Source organism: Sebastes fasciatus, chromosome 15 (genome assembly GCF_043250625.1).
Source record: "Sebastes fasciatus isolate fSebFas1 chromosome 15, fSebFas1.pri, whole genome shotgun sequence".
NCBI classification, from domain to species: Eukaryota; Metazoa; Chordata; class Actinopteri; order Perciformes; family Sebastidae; genus Sebastes; species Sebastes fasciatus.
The window spans coordinates 26,509,705-26,527,279 of NC_133809.1; the positions used below are offsets into that span (position 1 = coordinate 26,509,705).

At 40.6% G+C, this 17,575-nt stretch overlaps 1 protein-coding gene across 1 annotated transcript in view; it reads right to left on the bottom strand.

Moving 5' to 3' along the window:
- The window catches only part of LOC141783822 (leucine-rich repeat and fibronectin type-III domain-containing protein 2), a 179,484-nt gene that overhangs the window by 44,408 nt on the left and 117,501 nt on the right, over positions 1 to 17,575 (bottom strand). The window contains exon 4 of the mRNA XM_074661352.1: positions 4,820 to 4,907. The gene's annotated coding sequence lies outside the window, so the exon portion shown is untranslated. The remainder of the gene's footprint in view (positions 1 to 4,819; positions 4,908 to 17,575) is intronic.

Below are 17,575 nucleotides of genomic sequence, written 5' to 3' on the forward strand. Positions count from 1 at the left end.
CTTAAGTGCATGCACAACCCGGTTCATTTATATATTTTACACAATTTATTCTTATGATTACTTATTTCATAATGTCTTTTTATTCATTTAATAATGAACACCAGGGTTCTATAGATAAGATATTGTATCTTCCTGGTCCTGGGATTCAAACTGTATCCATTCAGTAACAAATCTGTGTCTTTAACATCACTTCCAAGTGTGTATATATACGTGTTTTACAAAAAAAAAACTCTATTGTTCATCCCTGTTCCCTCCTGTGTAAGATGTTTGAAGTGAGTTGTCCCACACTGAAAATCAACAGTGACAGGATACTGGATGACTATTTCAACACAGTTTATATTGTTCTCAGTGGAAGTGAATCCCATAGCAACTCCAGCAGCTGACTTCTCTCTCTGTATCTTTGATCGCTATTCTTTCATATTTTTGTGAGCCCGGGACTGGCACAAAATTGCTGCATGGCATGATATATGACATTCCATCTCAGCTGCGTATGAAAAATAAATTAGATTTCCCTACACCATTTCCTGATCAGCCCCCACCACCACCACCGCCTGCCCTCCCTCCTTTCATCACACCTGCCTCGCTCGTCCTGAACCGTGCACGTGGCAGCTGGGCCGTAAAACACAAACAATTAAGGTGTGTTCACGCCGAGGGTGTAACAGACGCTTTGTTCAAACTCTAGACTGTTTATCTCTGTTGTCTTTCTAGCAATGCCATTCAAACCAGGATTACCCCAAACAAAATACTATAATGTCTTTTGCCAGGAGTAAAACATAACTTATCTGTAACTGCAGGCCCAAATGTGAAAGGTGTGATTGACCGTTTTTTTGTATGAACGATCATCTGTGATTTTATGGGCGATTACTTGGGCTGTCAAAGTTAATGCAACTGGCGATTTAGGTTGTAGCAGGCTCAGTTTTAAAGCTAGAGTGAATATACTGACATCATATGAACCTAGAAAACCAGGAAACTAAACTACAAATCCATTAGTACCAACCATGTTATAGCTTGTCGGGAAGGAGGCTAAATAACGCTCCAAACTTGAAATAAATTTTGACGAGGAAAAACTGGCATGGCCACTGTCATAGGGGTCCCTTGACCTCTGACCTCAAGATATGTGACTGAAAATGGGTTTTATGGGTACCCACGAGTCTCCCCTTTACAGTAATTTATGCTAAATGCAGTACACATACATTTGCATAAAGCAAGCATATTTGCCCACTCCCATGTTGATAAGAGTATTAAATACTTGACAAATTTCCCTCTAAGGTACATTTTGGACAGATAAAAAAAAGATGTTTGATTAATTTGAGATTAAATATTTAAATCGATTGGCAGCCCTCATAGTTACCTGTTGGAACTTTTTTTTTCACGAACAACCATATCCATCCACTCAGTATTCCTGTGCAGCATTTCTGACTGTAGTGCCAGTTACCATATATGGTTAGTGAGCACTGGTCTTGGTTTTAGTCCCAGTACAGGCCCAATGGTACGCATTGTGACAACAAGATTTTGGGATGTTTTTAACAGTCCTGAAGCTAGGCTGTAACTTTCTGTTTGTGTACGGGTTAAAGTAAACCTACCATACCTCTACAGGTGTGTGTAGCTTTATATGTGAGCTTTGGACAGAGCCTGGCTAGGTGTTTTCCTCTGCCTTTATGCATGACTAACCATGTTCTCACTCAAGCTCGTAACACATAGACATAAGATCTTCTTTTCTTACGTGCAGTAGAAAACAAAAGTGAGAAAAGGACCTGGTACCAAAGGTGAGTTGAGTCAAGTCGAGATCACAGGGTTTGCCAGGATTTGTTTGCTCTGAGGTTGTCAAAATTAGACTAAAATCATAATAACACACTGTGATCCTAACATTTCCAATAACTTCAGAGCATTATAAATTGCAAAAGTAAAATTTTATTGTATGTGTTTATCTAACAAAATATTCTGCATCAATCCATATTTCGTTGCCGTTTAGCCTTTCAAAAATAACATTTTCACTGCAGTAAAAAAGATAAAGTGGACTCCCGCATGCAAAGACATCACACACCTGTTAATGGGACAGTCTAGCAGTAAGCTAACAGCACCATCAATTACATTTATTTTTTCATTCATATCACATTATCACGTATCTGCATTTGCTTGGCGAATCCATCAAGACGCCAACACTTTATTTATGTTGACGAAACTGACAAGTTACAGTCATTAAAGAGAGTTGATTAAATAAAAATAGACTAACTCATTTAATACAATGAATCACTTCACTCAAATTGAGGATTTTGTTCGAGGATTTTTATTTTTTTCTAGGGTGATGAGAAAATAGGAGGGGGAGGGGGTGCTCAGCTTATTTTAGAAAAAAGTAAGGGGGGCTCCAAGCAAAATATGTTGGGAAACACTGATGCAAGAGCAAAGAGGCATTAAATACCTAGCAAAAAATGCAATAAAATAGAAGAAAAACTGTGACCATAACGCAGGCCCGTGTCACACTAAGCAGTAATTTGAAAGTTAACATCTACAGTGTATTCATTAAGATATCAGACTTGCAGAATCCTGGGATGAAGGGGGAACTAATTGAAACAATGCATGATGGATTTCCCGAGACATTCCTCAGAGGAAAGCAACTTCTCTACCGAGTCTCGGCTTGTCAGATCTCCTTACTGTAGGTCACAAATGATTTGTCAAGCTTTCACTCATTGGGGTCTAAAAATATATCTTCATCTAAGTGAGCTTTATATTCTCAGCCTCAGGTTCAGCCTTTCGCCTAAGTTAAATGTTAAATAGAAATATGTGATGCACCTTCGAACAGATGCTTTCATGAATCATCTAGGAGAGGCATTCTATTTTAAACTGCTGCACTTTATATTATGTTCATACACAGTGACCGCACGGCACTAAATCCATCCATTCCAAGCCTGCATTAAATCTCAGGGTCAAGAAAACACAAATCTTTTTTTAACACAAGTTTGATTCTATCCTTCATTACCTCTCTCATATCCGTCATTTTTCTGTGTAGCTGAGTGCCAGCAATAGCCAGACACCACTTCACTCTCTTCAAGCGTTGTACGCTCCGAGCACTTTGGATCAAAATAAATCCCCCGCAGCCTGAGTTTAAGCATTGTTTTGCTTTGGTACAGGGTTTACAAAGACTAAGGCCAAACCGGTGAAAGCAGTGCACAAAAAGGTACAAATCTGACAAAATCTAGCAAGAAGCACACCTATTACTCATAATACCTTCTCAATTTTTTTTTTTCACATTTGTACGACGTTCACAAACCTCCTGATTGGGAATGCATCAAGCTTCAAAAGCCTGAAAGCACCCTTTGAATCTCCCGTATCAGACGGATTAAAGAAAGTGATCAAAAGTGTGCGTCAAGAATCTAGGACAGCTTCCACTGAGGCTCCGAATCGCCACTTGCTTTAGCGGCGACATCAATGGCAGCTATAGCCTCCTTTTGAGGCAGTGTGACAGCGGATTGTTCTGCTGTGATCACAGAGTCAAACCCATCATCATCATCATCATCATCATCATCTTCACAAGCTGCTGCACCTGCAACCTCCTGTGCTGAGAAATATAAAGCCAACGCGGAAGTGCCAAAAACTGAAGTTCTTCACATGGCCACTTGAGTCTGGTTCCAAAGGCGACTCAATCACCGTAGACCCCAATGTTAAAAAGCCCGACTTTACAGCAGAAATAAACATGTTTACAGCTATATTTATTAGGGCTGTCAAAGTTGACGCAAATTTGTTTTAACACCACTAGTTTCTTCAACGCATTAATGCAATTTTTAAGGTTGTAGCGGGCTCAGTTTTAAAGCTAGACTACAGATACTGATATCATATGAAACTAAAAAAACCTAAGGAATCCATTGGTTCCAACCATGTCCTACAAGCCAAGGAAGCTAAATAACGCTTTAAACTCGTGTTAAATCTTGGCGAGGCAAATGGGCAAGTCATAGTGAAGTCAGCACACTGACACACTGACAGCTGTTGTTGCCTGTTGGGCTGCAGTTTGCGTGTTATGATTTGAGCATATTTTTTATGCTAAATGCAGTACGCGATTAACTATTTGAATTGATTGACAGCCCTAATGTTTATATAACGTACCCATTTAAATTATATTAAGGCTTAAAGTTAGTCATAATTGAGGGCGTGGCTGCTTTGAGTGAAATGTGGGAGCCATACCAGGTTGCTATAGCTGCTAGCTGTCTTCTCTGCTGCCTCACCTGGGCCCGCCTCAAATCCACCCACAATACACCTCTTTGCCCATTTATTTTTTTTGGATTAGCCTTGAGCTTCACAACGGCTCTTCAGAAACCTATGGGTGACGTCACAGAGACTATGTCCTCGGCTAAGGACCATGCATTGGTCTGCAATGCATGGTCATATATATATTTGAACATAGAATATTACATTTCACTATCATGATAGGTGGTGTGATAGCCACAGATGCAGGTAGGTGCAGACCATGCTGGGAGCACAGAGGCGGTTTGCAGAACTACTAATTCATGCTAACGCTACACAATATTTCATTTCCCAGACACTAAGTATCACTCCTGGGTGAAAGATAAAGTAAGAGTCTAAGAAGACTTCACCAACCAAATCCCCAAATCTGGTGTTAAAGGCTCAAGTTTATCACCTCCCCCCCCTGAGGTTTCGGTCACTTTTATCATGTTGAACGTCCTCTGTAGCAGTGAATATATCCTGCCAAGTCCTGGGGTTGCTTTGTATGTGCTTTGATAAGAAATGTCAAGGACTTTTCAGCCCTCAAACTGTTTCTATGTTAAACAGAAAAGAAAAAAAACTGAAGGAAAAAGGCCAACATTACCTATAACGTGTGGTATTGTGCCATATGGTCCCTCAGAAACACCTCAAGGCCACACATTCACACTTGGAGAGCACGATGTCGAAGCAGCCTATAGAAAGAAAAGAGAGAGAACTGTTAAACAGCCACACCGTCTTTATTGAAATAGGTTATTTCCCATTACCATCTTGGAGGTAAGGCATAGGACATTCAAAGAGAAGGTCATGAGAGGTCAATTCACCTCCACCGCTGAATGTTGTACTGAATAATACTGCATGCATTAAAGTGGCGTACGTGGAGAATCACACTACAGACTGTGTACATTTGACACGGATAATATGTTAACCTCTGTTGTGTGACATGATCTGAAACACGCAGGTCCTATACAATGCTTATGTTTGCTATGAGCCAATCATGCAACTAGGCTGAGAAACCTTTTTACAATTCAGGCAGAGCTATTATGATTTATAAGGAATCATCTTCCCCTCAAACAAAAAAAAAGCCCTATAAAAATCTCCTTAAAGCACAGTGCAGGAGAGAGGGGAGATTTGATTGGTTTATGGAAAGTTATTGAAATAGAGCACAGCGGGGTGTTTGTGCAGGGCCCCGGCTCCCAAGTGACATTGTAATCTCTCGGCTACGACTGAACGCACATTATTCCTCTCCTTTCTCTTATTTTTTCTGTGTCCAGTCAGCCCTATACAAGCCATTTGCTTGTCTAAACACTCTGAGAGCTGTATTGTTTGTTTGCTTTGCAAAATATGTGTGGGAGGAAGAGTGCCGGCGTGCATGCGTTCGGCTTCATGTTTGAGAAACTGAAAAGGACAAGGTCACGCATGTGCAAAATGGTTGTTTTTTTTGACGGTTTGAAGGTAAAATGCCATCATCTGCTCTCAAAGGAATAGAAGCATATGGTCCCTCAAAAGTGATAAACGAGGGTGAGGATGTATGGTAGTCTGAACGGTGTTGAGGGGAATGAATGAATGACACCGCCTTTCCCCCTCCATTGATCAACATCTTTATATTCCTCTCTGTGCTCGTCCTTTTGAGGTGTTTATACGCTGCTTTGCTCATGCGTTCGCCCTCCCACGCAAGAACGGCACGATCCAGCCTTTCTAGTCGACGCTGCCGTTGACTGATTCTCTTTTATTGTACACACTCACACTGCCATTTCCTCCGTGCCTCTCTCTGGGGACTCCTGACACACCTCGTTCTCTCGGTTCAAGATGTATTGTGTGTCCTCCCGCTCGCGCTTGCCTCGTGATCTTGTAGAGGACGTCGGTCTGATGAGTGGAAGGCTTGCAAGCGCACCACCAACGGTGCTCTGATTTCTGGGACAGATCTTGCTCGTCAACAGTTTGCCGTCGACCAGGGGACCATACAAAAGAACAATATAAGCCTCCGTTTTTTAGCAGGTCCCTGGGTTTAGCCTGTCAATCGCAGTTTTAACAACGCTAACTCAGGATGCACCTCCCCTATACTGTAAGAGACTGCAACTACACAATCCTTTCCAGACTGGAAATATCTAATCCGAACTGATCTGAGAAGGTGAATCGTGGGTTGATGCTGATCACATGAAATTTGCCCATTCATGAAGTCATTATTAGCTTTAAAGGCGTAGCAGCCACAGAATCCAAATAACCCATTATTGACCCAGTAGTGCTCGTCCTTTGAGGTGTTTATACGCTGCTTCGCTCATGCGTTCGGCCTCCCACGCAAGAACGGCACGATCCAGCCTTTCTAGTCGACGCCGCTGTCGACTGACTCTTCTATTGTACACACTCACACTGCTGTCTCCTCCGTGCCTCTCTCCGGGGACTCATGACACACCTCGTTCTCTCGGCTCAAGATTCATTGTGTGTCTTCCTGCTCGCGCTTCCCTCGTGACCTTGCAGACGATGCCGGTCTGATGAGTGGAAGGCTTGAAAGCGCACCACCAATGGTGCTCTGATTTCAGGAGCACATCAGTTTGCCGTCGACCAGGGGACCATACAAAAGAACAATCTAAGCCTCCGTTTTTAGCCGGTCCCCGGCTGGGTTTAGCCTGTCAATCACAGTATTAACAACACCGACACAGGATGCACTGCACGCCGCACCACTCAAGCGTTTCCCAACTGGAAATATTTAAGCCAAACTGATCTGAGAAGGTGAATCGTGGGTTGATGCTGATCACCTGAGATTTGCTCATTCATGAAGTCATTATTACCTTTGAAGGCGTAGCAGCCACGGAATCCAAATAACCCATTATTGACCCACTATCATTAGCTGTCTTAATTCAAACTCCATTTAAAAGACACTGCTTCAAGCAATTACCTACTGTGGTGCACATTCAGGCTAACAAAATGACTGAGGGAATTGAGACTCTAAAAGATGCCAAGAGCACGCCGCTTCATTATAACACAACAAGCCTATTAAAATAATTCATAATGCATTTGAAATCTGTTCGTCCTTCGTTTTGTGACACGCTGCATCAATCTGATCCGTAATTGGTGTATTTACAAATCAGCAGCTCGATAATAGGGTGGTATATTACAAAGTCTTTCCTTAGCAGCTCAGAATCAGCCTGTATGATGAGATGAAACATTGAGGGGGCATACTCAGAACAACTTAAGGTCATGAATGTTCAGGAAATCAATGCACGCCCATTAAAAATTCAATAGAGGGTTTTAAGGGGATGTAGACAACTTGGGTTAGCCGTGTTGTTTGCCAATTATGTATGTAGTGCTTAATGAGACAAGTATCATTTCTGTCCCATTTTTGCCCGATAAATGCTCTTTCAAAACTACTTTTATTGATTTGCTATCGTCAGACCGTTGCTGTTGCTAAGCATACTGCTGGCTTTTGTACAATGTGCTCAGAGCAGTGAGAAACCTCCGGATCTGGAAAGTGAGGCCAATGCTGAGGTGCCTTAAACTTGCATTCTTTCTCATAGCCAGAAGGGGGTGACTCCTCTGGTTGCAAAAAGAAGTCTGATTGTATAGAAGTCTATGAGAAAATGACCCTACTTCTCACTTGATTTATTACCTCAGTAAACATGAGTTTATGGTCTCAATTGCTAGTCTCAAGTCATCTTCAATACAGCATGATGTTCATTTAGTAAATTATGGTCCCATTTAGTCAAATGTCAAATAGACCATAAAGCAGGGGATGCTTTAGGGCATGGCTACCTTGTTTGACTGACAGGTCGCTACCACGGTGTTGGCCGGTCTGGGTGTTGTCTGTGTTTTTGTCTTGAACTTTAACCCTTTCAGAGTGTGTTTTCAGTCCATGAAAGTTAATTGTAACATTTTGGTCATCTACAAATGTCTTTCTCAGCATTCGGTTGCAGTTGCTCCACCCTCTTGTGTCACTTCTGGTTGCAAAAAAATCAAGATGGCGACGGCAAAAAGGCCAAAACTCAAAGCTTCAAAACCATAGTCCACAAACCAATGGATGACGTCACGGTGACTACGTCCACTATATGATTCATGTTGTACAGTTCAGTTAATTAGCTAACAACCAGATTCAGAATGACTAAAAGAGTGAGAACTTGACTTTGTGTTCAGATGTGTTCAAACCTGGGGCCATTGTCAACATTCTGATGAAAATTAGATGTTATATCTGTAAGAAGACGTTCATCTGTTTGGTAGCAACGTGGCCTTCTATAAAGAAGGTGTCTGAAAGCTTGTTCAGCAAACAAACTGTTGGCTTGGCTGTTTCTAACTCAATACTGCAGTGAATTTAATTAATTGTTTCAGCCTTCCACCTATAAGATCCAGACTTGGCAGAAACGATTGCCTTCTCAAAAAAACAAACAAACACTGAACTTAAGTTCTACAGAATTCCGACAGAATCACGACTGTTTCAGAACAACAGGTGTTTCGGTTTAACAAGTGACTGTGTTAACTGTGTATTTAAAATTGATTGAAGGCTTTTACGAGGACACCTACACGTCACCAAATTTAAAACTCATTTTAAAACTCAATATACTCAAAACTGTGAGTCTGTCGTGGTATTCTACATTCTGTGCATCACCACAGATCACGTAGTTGGAAGCATCTAGTGACTTGTATGCTCATAATTTCTCAGTAATATGACGTTGCATGCTAGGTTTTTCCACATGGTATATACAGTATCTGGCCACTGAATATGGGGCCACTTGCTAATGTCTTCTATTCACTGACTAATAATGCACGGATCTGGAAAGTCAATTTGTTTAGGTTGCATTCACAATCTTTGGTGGTTAATGCCCTTGCATAGCTTGACAAGCTATTGTACTCTGCTGTACCTCCATTGACAAACTGCGTGTGCACACTACATCATCATTGTTTGCAAACTATCAAAGGCTCTATTTAATAGAAAGCACCTTAAAAAAAAACAGGAAACAGTTTATTTCCAGTAGATCCAACATAAACCATCCTGCTGTAAAGACTTGAGCACTAAACGTGTGTTAATCCACCACTGAAAGTTCCTAACAAATGCACTAGATAAACTAATTTGAGCAATATTTTCTAAGAACTACAGTGCCCAGCTGTTTTAGGAAATTACTGAGTCTTTTTTAATGATGGAACTATATATTTGAGAGCCATTTTTTAAAGATTATGTCTTCAGTAGCGATGACTTTGGTTGAGATGAGTGGAAAGTAGCTGGAATGTAACTAACACATTGTTCGTTTTGGTCTTTTCATGGGATTTATTCACAATAAGAAAAATATAGAGTAGTCTTTCAGACACCAATGATGAATTATTTTTTGTTAGATATTAAACTTGTGGTATTCAGACTTTGGAGCCATTACATTAAGACAAATAGCCAAAGTGAGCACAAGAGCAGACTACTATCAAAGTAATTAGGCCAGCTTTTAGATTGAAATAATTCTTGTTGGAGCCAAATTAGAAAATTAGGGTCATCATTTGTGAAAAGGCTTAGATAAGGCCCTTCAATCACATACTTCAGCATATTGAGCACTAAAAGAAATGAGCAAAAAAGGGTCAAATTATGTTGACTATTCATATGCTTTTAGTCAGCAGAATACCAGTCTGCAGTAGAGGGAAGAGAGAAAAGCCGGACTAATTTGTTCTTACAGTGGCAAGGCTGCAACCTCTCAGATGTGTTTGGTATTTCTAACAAAAAAATTACATTAAATCAACTACAGCCACCAGTCAGCACAGAAATAATGCACAATTAAAATATTCCAGGATTTAGATCAAGGGTAGGTATTTTCATTTTATTTCAAAGATCAGTTATAATAGCACTTTAACTGTCCTTTTGCATTGTAAGTGAGTGATTCTCTCTTTTTCAGTAAAATATGTATCAGTCACGAGGCTGTGAACAACAGCCACTGGCAGCTGGCAATCGTTTTGCATACTGGCTCAAACTAAAAAACCCTTGTGACCACAGTATGTTGTTGTTTTATTCACTCCTCAACTTACTAGCCAGTGTACACCAGAGAGGCTACAACACATGGTGTCGTCCACATTACGCATCATTGAGTCATTAGCAATTGGCTCGCGCTCAGCTTCAAAAGAAGACAAGAGGAAAATGGACAAAAACGCCTCTTCCACAATCCTCATTGGACATTACACACGTGTCAAAGTTGTCAGTGGGTATGAGGCAACAGACAAACTGGGGACTCAATGACAAGCCAAGTTCTCCCCTCTGCAACAACGTCCCACATTGCACCTCCTGTGGAGAAGTGTAATCACATTTTCCGCAAGGGTGGTTCTAGTGCCCATGAGAAAAGGGTTTATCGAATTCACACACATTGTCATTACGCAGTCCATGTGGTTTCCCCCTCAGTATCTGCGGCCACTTATATCAAGCCGGTGCGGTTTAAAGAGCATCAAGGCTGGGAAACACACACACACACACACACACTCACTTGCTGTTACGCTGGGAGTGCTGTAGATAACACACAGAGGCAAATTACAAGGTAGGTTGGGGGATATGTGGTGAATTTTATTTGGCAGGTTTGTGAGCACACAACAGATTTACTGTCGAATCCCTGAAGCAATAATTTGCCAATATACACTATTATACCATTTTTTACTAACTGAATTATTGTGATTAAAGCTATTGCACAATTTTAAAACCTTGTATCCATTTAACTTGTCATAGCCTATGGCTTTATACTTTTATTGAGTTGTAATTTTAGCTTCCATAAGTGGCGTCCGTGTCAAATGTCATGGCAATCCATCCAATGGTTGAGACATTTCACTCCACAAATAAGAATGTCCATGAACCTGGTGGGGCTAGCGGGTAGGTCCAGGATCAAGTCATGAAAAGTCATGAGGACACATCATCTGGGAACCATGGGAATGGAAATTTTGAGTAGACGTTTTATAAACTTTGGCCTGCTGTGGGAGCTAGATTTAAAACTCAGGGTATCAATAACATCATTAGCATGTATCCTTTGGGGACCAAACTTTCATGGAAATCCATCCAATAGCTATTGAGATATTTCAGTCTGGACCAAAGTGGTGGACCAGTGGGCAACTCTGAAGTCTGAGAAGTGCAGCATACGGAGGTGTCTTAAACTTTTTTTTAACCAAGTTTAGCCATCAGGGGGCAACTCTTCTGGTTGCAAAAAAGAAGTCCTCTCACATTTATTACCTCAGTAAACATTGTAAAGATGAGTTTATGGTCTCGCTGGTTTCAAGTCTTCTTCAATACAGCATGACGTTCATTTAGTAAATTATGGTCCCATTTAGATTCAAATAGACCATAAAGCAGGTTATGCTATAGGGCATAGCTACCTTGTGATTGAGAGTGACTGGGAGTTGTCTGTGTTTTCGTCTTACAACTTGAACCATGTGTTTTCAGTTCATGAAAGTTAATGTTAACCTTTTTAAAGGGTAGAAGTTAAGACTACAAATGATTCAGCATTCAGTTGTACTTAGCTCCGCCCTTTTGTGTTACTTCTACTACTACAGTCTATGTGGTGGACGGACTGACTGACTCATTGCCATCACTAAAGCACACTAGCAGCATGAAAAATAATCAAACCGAAGGCAGAAGCTAAGAAATCTTGGCTTTAGTTCCTAGTATGGATCAAGCTCCAAAGACACTACATCCCACACGATCCATAACGCAACTGAACAGTGCCTGATCCCTCCCTGCATGGTAAACGCTCATGTGTGTCTACAGGCTTTAATGCAGGCTTTTCATTACAAATGCGTAGTCTCCAAGCCCAAGGCAAGAAAGCCCTGATGGTTTCACCAGGGTTATTTTTCTAGACTTTGGGAAAGCTCCTCTGAGAGCCACAGAAGATGTTATAGGAGTGTTTTCATAGCGGTTGAGTGGAAATCCATTTTAACAGAAAAATGTTAATAAAACAGTCCAGTTGCCAGACAAGATTCTCAGTATTGGACGATTCTGCAAAACCCCAGTTTTATTTCAATAACAACATTTTTTTTTTTTTTTTAGGTCCACTACCAACATTATTCAAATTCTCGTTTTCTACTGTATCTGCACCTGGCAATTACAGTATGGTTATGGTTAGGAAAAAAGGTCAACTATGTTTATGGCATGGTTAGGGTTAGGCAATTTAAACACTTTAACACTAAAAGCAAATAGCCTGGTTCCAGGTCAGAAGGCAAAGGTTAATGCAGGTTGGAATTCCAGTCTTCTGCGTGAAGAACATATTACAGGACCATAAATCAACCTGACCTCCCCAACCTTTTTTTCCACTTCTCTACATATAGAGCACTCAACTTATTTCATTGACACTGAATGCTGGCTTTCATGATGTGCAGAATCATCCAATATGGATGTTACTGGGGTGAATAAAAGCTATAGCACATATCAGTCAATCAGCTTGAAAATGGACAAAATCACCGGGTGGAAAACAATCACAATGTCAAAGTTTGAGAGCAAAAACCATGGATGTATTATAAGAACTGATTACCGAACCCCATGATGGCGCCTATTCAGTCAAATGGGAATTGCTCACCTGGAGCATACGGCAAAAACGTTTTCTAGCTTCCGGGTTAACTTCTTGGGTATGCGACCCACTGAATATGCTGGCCCCGTCCACGACATCCTGCTAGGCCCAAAGACTTCATTGTGATGACGTCACCGATATTTAAAATCACTTTTCTCGACTCAAAGAAAGTTTTACAAATATAAAACCCCTATTGATCAAAAATCCAAAATAGTAAGAGTCATAGACCATTGACCTTTGAGGTGTCCTGTCAACAGTTTTACAGACATCTATAAGCATTTTTTAAGGAATTTAGTGTGCACAAAAACTTTGCACCCATGTTTAAACTAGTAATTATTTCGAGTTGATGACGCAATTGGGCTTGGGTTTGGCACGTCGTCTCTATAATGCCACGTAATTACTTTTAGCCTTTGAACATATTTTTGACGCCCTTGGTATACTCAAACACTCACTAAACTTGGCGCATATCAAAACCTGTGAACATTGTGAGACAGCGATTTGGTTCCTGTGTGTTTAGTGGGCTCCATAGTGCCCCCTAATGTGTGGAAGCGCTTAGTTGGAACATAGTTGTGTCGATATTTACAAAGTTTCGTACCAACATTGCTCTCATTATTTCAGATATACTGTATTTCCCATTGGCTTCCATTAGCTCTGACCAGCCGGAAAGTCGGTCATGTTGAACATGGGTGAAAATCTTTCTCCTCCTTGTAAAATGAATATTAACAAACAAAATTCCAAATGGCTGACTTCCTGTTGGGAGAAAACAATGATCCCAACATCAAAAGGATGTCAACATTTTTTGCAACTCTGGCATGCGTTTGGTAGTGCTATGCAGCGCACTGGCCAAGCCCGATCTCAATCACGCCAGAACTATGCAATTTTGACCAGTTCTGAAGCCTGTGCCAATTTTCATGCTTTTTGGGGCCCAGGCGGATTTTTTGCTGCAATATTGCAAGTGGCCACTGGAAAAAAATGGAAGCAAGGCTGAGTGGTGGCGCCATATCCAGTTCTTATAAAACATCCATGGCAAAAAACAACTGATTGAGTTACCATAATGTTTAGGACATTCATGATTGGACAACAACTTAACTGAGACACCTTGTTGGTTTTTCCGAACAAAAACAAAACTAATCCATTTAGAAGCAGAGTATCACTTGTTTAATGTTCAGTCTGTAACCTCCATCGTTTCTCCATTATAGATCTTGAAGTGGGCTAAGAAGTTCTTTGGCCTGTTTAGAAGTACAAACTATGTCATCCCTGACGTCTTAGCATGGAGGAGTACAAGTATGTTTACTCCAGTTAAATGACACAGGCGGACTGGCCATCTGGAGTCTTTTTTTCACTGGGAGGTTGGTGGATGTGTGGGCCAGCAGTGAGCCGAACAAAGCTTAGATCATGTCCCCACAGTGGTTGTGGATAATGGTTGTTCTGTGTAAGCCCAGTCCATCTTCTACCCCCAGGTAATGTTACCTTGGTGAAATATAATGAGTGTCAAAATGTAATTATGAAATGTATTGTAAAATTGAAAATGAAAAGGGCAGGGCTAAGAATTTCAGAAAAAGAAAAACCTCAGGCAAAAGTGGCTTAATGCCACAAATTGATTCATACATTTGGCAGGATTACACCAGTTTTGCTCCTTACATCATTGTGTGTTTGCATATTGTCGTCACTGAGTCTAAGTACTCTGTTCTCCTGCCTTCAAGTGCCTCTGGGATTTATTCCCTTGTGGCGAAAGATATGCCAACAAACATCCAGAGCTTCAGAATATTTAAAACAGTCAACCACGTGTGCATTCAAGTGCCCTCTTCAATAAAGGATCATAAGCATAAGAGCTCAAAGAGAAGATGTAAAGAGGCCTGCAGCCAAGCACTTTCAACTGTAAAAGTATTGTGAACAGAGTGGACGTAACTGAAATCATTAGGTTTGCTGCAAGGTTTTCTAGATTTATAACTTCAGACATCTGTCTCCAAATGGTACGACTACGACCAACCAATGAGGCCGAAACCAGGCCAACAATAGCGATATGTCAAATCAGCCTTCTCATTTATGTCGATGACACCACTGCGTTGATCAATGGGGACACAAACTGTACGGCCGTACGGCAAAAAAGTGGAAACCGGCGCAAGCCTTACAACTGCACAGTCCAATATCAACCGGCAAAGCAGTGTTGTTGCCCCATTAAGTATGAGCATGCACACATGTGAACTACTTTCTAACTAGCAGCATTTCAACGTATCCTCACACAACAGTTCATACGATATCTTACGAAAAGTTATTCCTCATTTTTAATTTTGCGTTTTTTACGAATGTCCAGCAACACGTTAATACCCGCTCATTACATGCTGAGCCTACGGCCTGTTCAAAATAAACTTATAAAAATAAACCATCTTCACGGGAAATCACTTGGTTAGGTTTGGGGCAACAAAACTACTTCAATAGTTTTAGGAAAATATCGTGGTTTGGGTTAAAATAACTTAGCTTGAAATACTTGCTTAGGCTTAGACAACAAACTACATAAGTTTAGGAAAAGATTGTGGCTTTGGGTTAAAATAACTAAGGAAGTGGCATTACTTAAGTAAAGGAATTTACATGACAAATAAGTCAATGTTTCGGTTATATAAATAACTATGCTTAAAATACTTGGTTAGGTATGGGCAATAACATTACTTGTTTATGTTTAGGAAAACATTGTGGTTTGGTTTAAAAGAATTACAGAAGTGGTGCTACTTAAGTACAGAAGTTCTGTAACAAATAAGTCAACGTTTGGGTTAAAATAGTAGTGATACTTAAGTACGGAAGTTACGTGATAAATAAGTAAACGTTAACTTCTGATTTCACATGGGATACGAACACCGGTCTTCTTGGCGAAAGTCCAGTGTTTTTTGACCACCCATCCATCCCAACCTCCCACCTATGCTGCATTTGTTACGCTTTATACAATTATTACAGAATTACAGTGGATTACTTTTCGTAGGTTTAGCTACGAACAGTGTATGTGACCAGCCTGAGTATTGTGTGGTGTAGTACGTATCTACCCTGAAACAATCAAAACAGAGGAGAGAATCCATAACTTTGCACACCCATGGTTACTTTCTGAGTTGTAAAATCCTGCCTCAACGGAGTACAAACTGCTGTGCATTGTGCTGATATCAGAAAAACCTTTAAACTAGTCTTCCTGGTTTGTGTTTCATCTTCTCACTGGTACCTGTGAGCAACACGCCCACACCAATGCAGACCTTTTTTACTGGGCTATTTTTGATGTGAAGGTGGCCTAAGAGGGCACCAAACAACTCTACATGTGCTCTGGAGTAGAGGACACACTGAAACAAATGTATGCCTCTGGATTCAACTTCAGTGGTATTATTGAAATCATTGCGTGTTTTGAGTCTCAAAAAACAATCTGAACAAAGCCTATTGTTGCATCAGGATCTTAGGACTCCATATGCTCATAGGTGAAGCAACAAGGAAAACAAAACAGTAAAGCCTGTAGGCTTATGGCTCTACAAGGGTTCTGATTTCAGGCAGCATGCCTTTGTCAGTTTGTTACAGATGTAGCCTCACCCAGGCCTTTATATAGGCCACACCCACTGAGGCAATCACCAGGGGCAATCATGACAACAGGTTACAGGTGTGTCCAGCCTGAAAGAGAGTGGATCGCAATTTGAAATAAAGAGATAAAGCTTCAAGAAGGGGTTAAACCTTTTTCAAAAAGGAAACCAGGAAATGTAGTTCCCTTTGAAGTAAACTGTAAAAATAACAGTGTCTTTTCACAACAAATTATTTAGTCTATCACCCTCCGTTATGTTGCTTTTAGCGTATTTTGTCCCTATAATTAAACCATATCCTTTTGTAGATCCTGAAAGTATTGGTTTAACTATTGTGTGTTCTTTTCCAGCCTCTATTTATAAAAAAAAATCCACAAGGGCACTCAAAAATTACAGCATGGTAGACCATGTAAGTACTGTTACAGTTAATAAAACTATTGAAGCTGGGGTAGGCAGGTTGGAGCATATATGATTTAAAAAAAAGTTATTTTTATAAAACAGTCCCTATATCCTGACAGTAGTGAGACAGTGAGACAGGTAATCTGAAAAAAAAATCATGTGTCTCTGTCTCCAAAGGTGTCCTCTGGTGCTCCTAATGGCATCTGCAAGATTTCACAGACCCGAGGAAAACAACCAATCAGAGCCGAGCTGGAGCCTTGCCGTCTCTGAGCAGCGGTCAAACACTCGCAAACTCCGATTAAATGGTCAAACTAGGCAACACTGATCAAATATGAATCAATATTCTGTTACTGTGATGCCTATTTCTCTATTTTTCTAGTTTGTGACCCGGCAGCCATGTTGAAATCAGTTGAGGAAATACCAAGCACCACCCATCAGCCAGAGCAAACTTTCTCATTTTACAGCTAAACAGGACACTACAAGATGTTTCTGAAAACATTTGAGGCGAGAAATAGGCATTACAGTAACAGAATATTAATCCATATTTGATCAGCCTAATTTGACCGTTTGATCGGAGTTCACGAGTGATTGACAGCTGCCACTGTTGAATGAACAGCCAATAGGAATGCTCTCTCTCTGAAATGACCTGTGATTGGCCAAAATCTCCCGTCACGGGCTAGATTTCTTAAAGCCTGAAAACAGAGCCATGAGGAGGTGCAGAAGTCTAGTTTTCTCTCAGAATACTTGAATTACAATATGCTGAAAGGTTATTATGGAATGTTTACCCAGCGATGCCAAACATATTCTGCCTACTGCAGGTTTAATGGAGCAACAGTTTGAGCTTTTTGTATATCTTTGGCTTTTTAGTCTCATCTAATAGAGTATAGAAATCTTATTTTGAAGTTGTATTGGAAATAC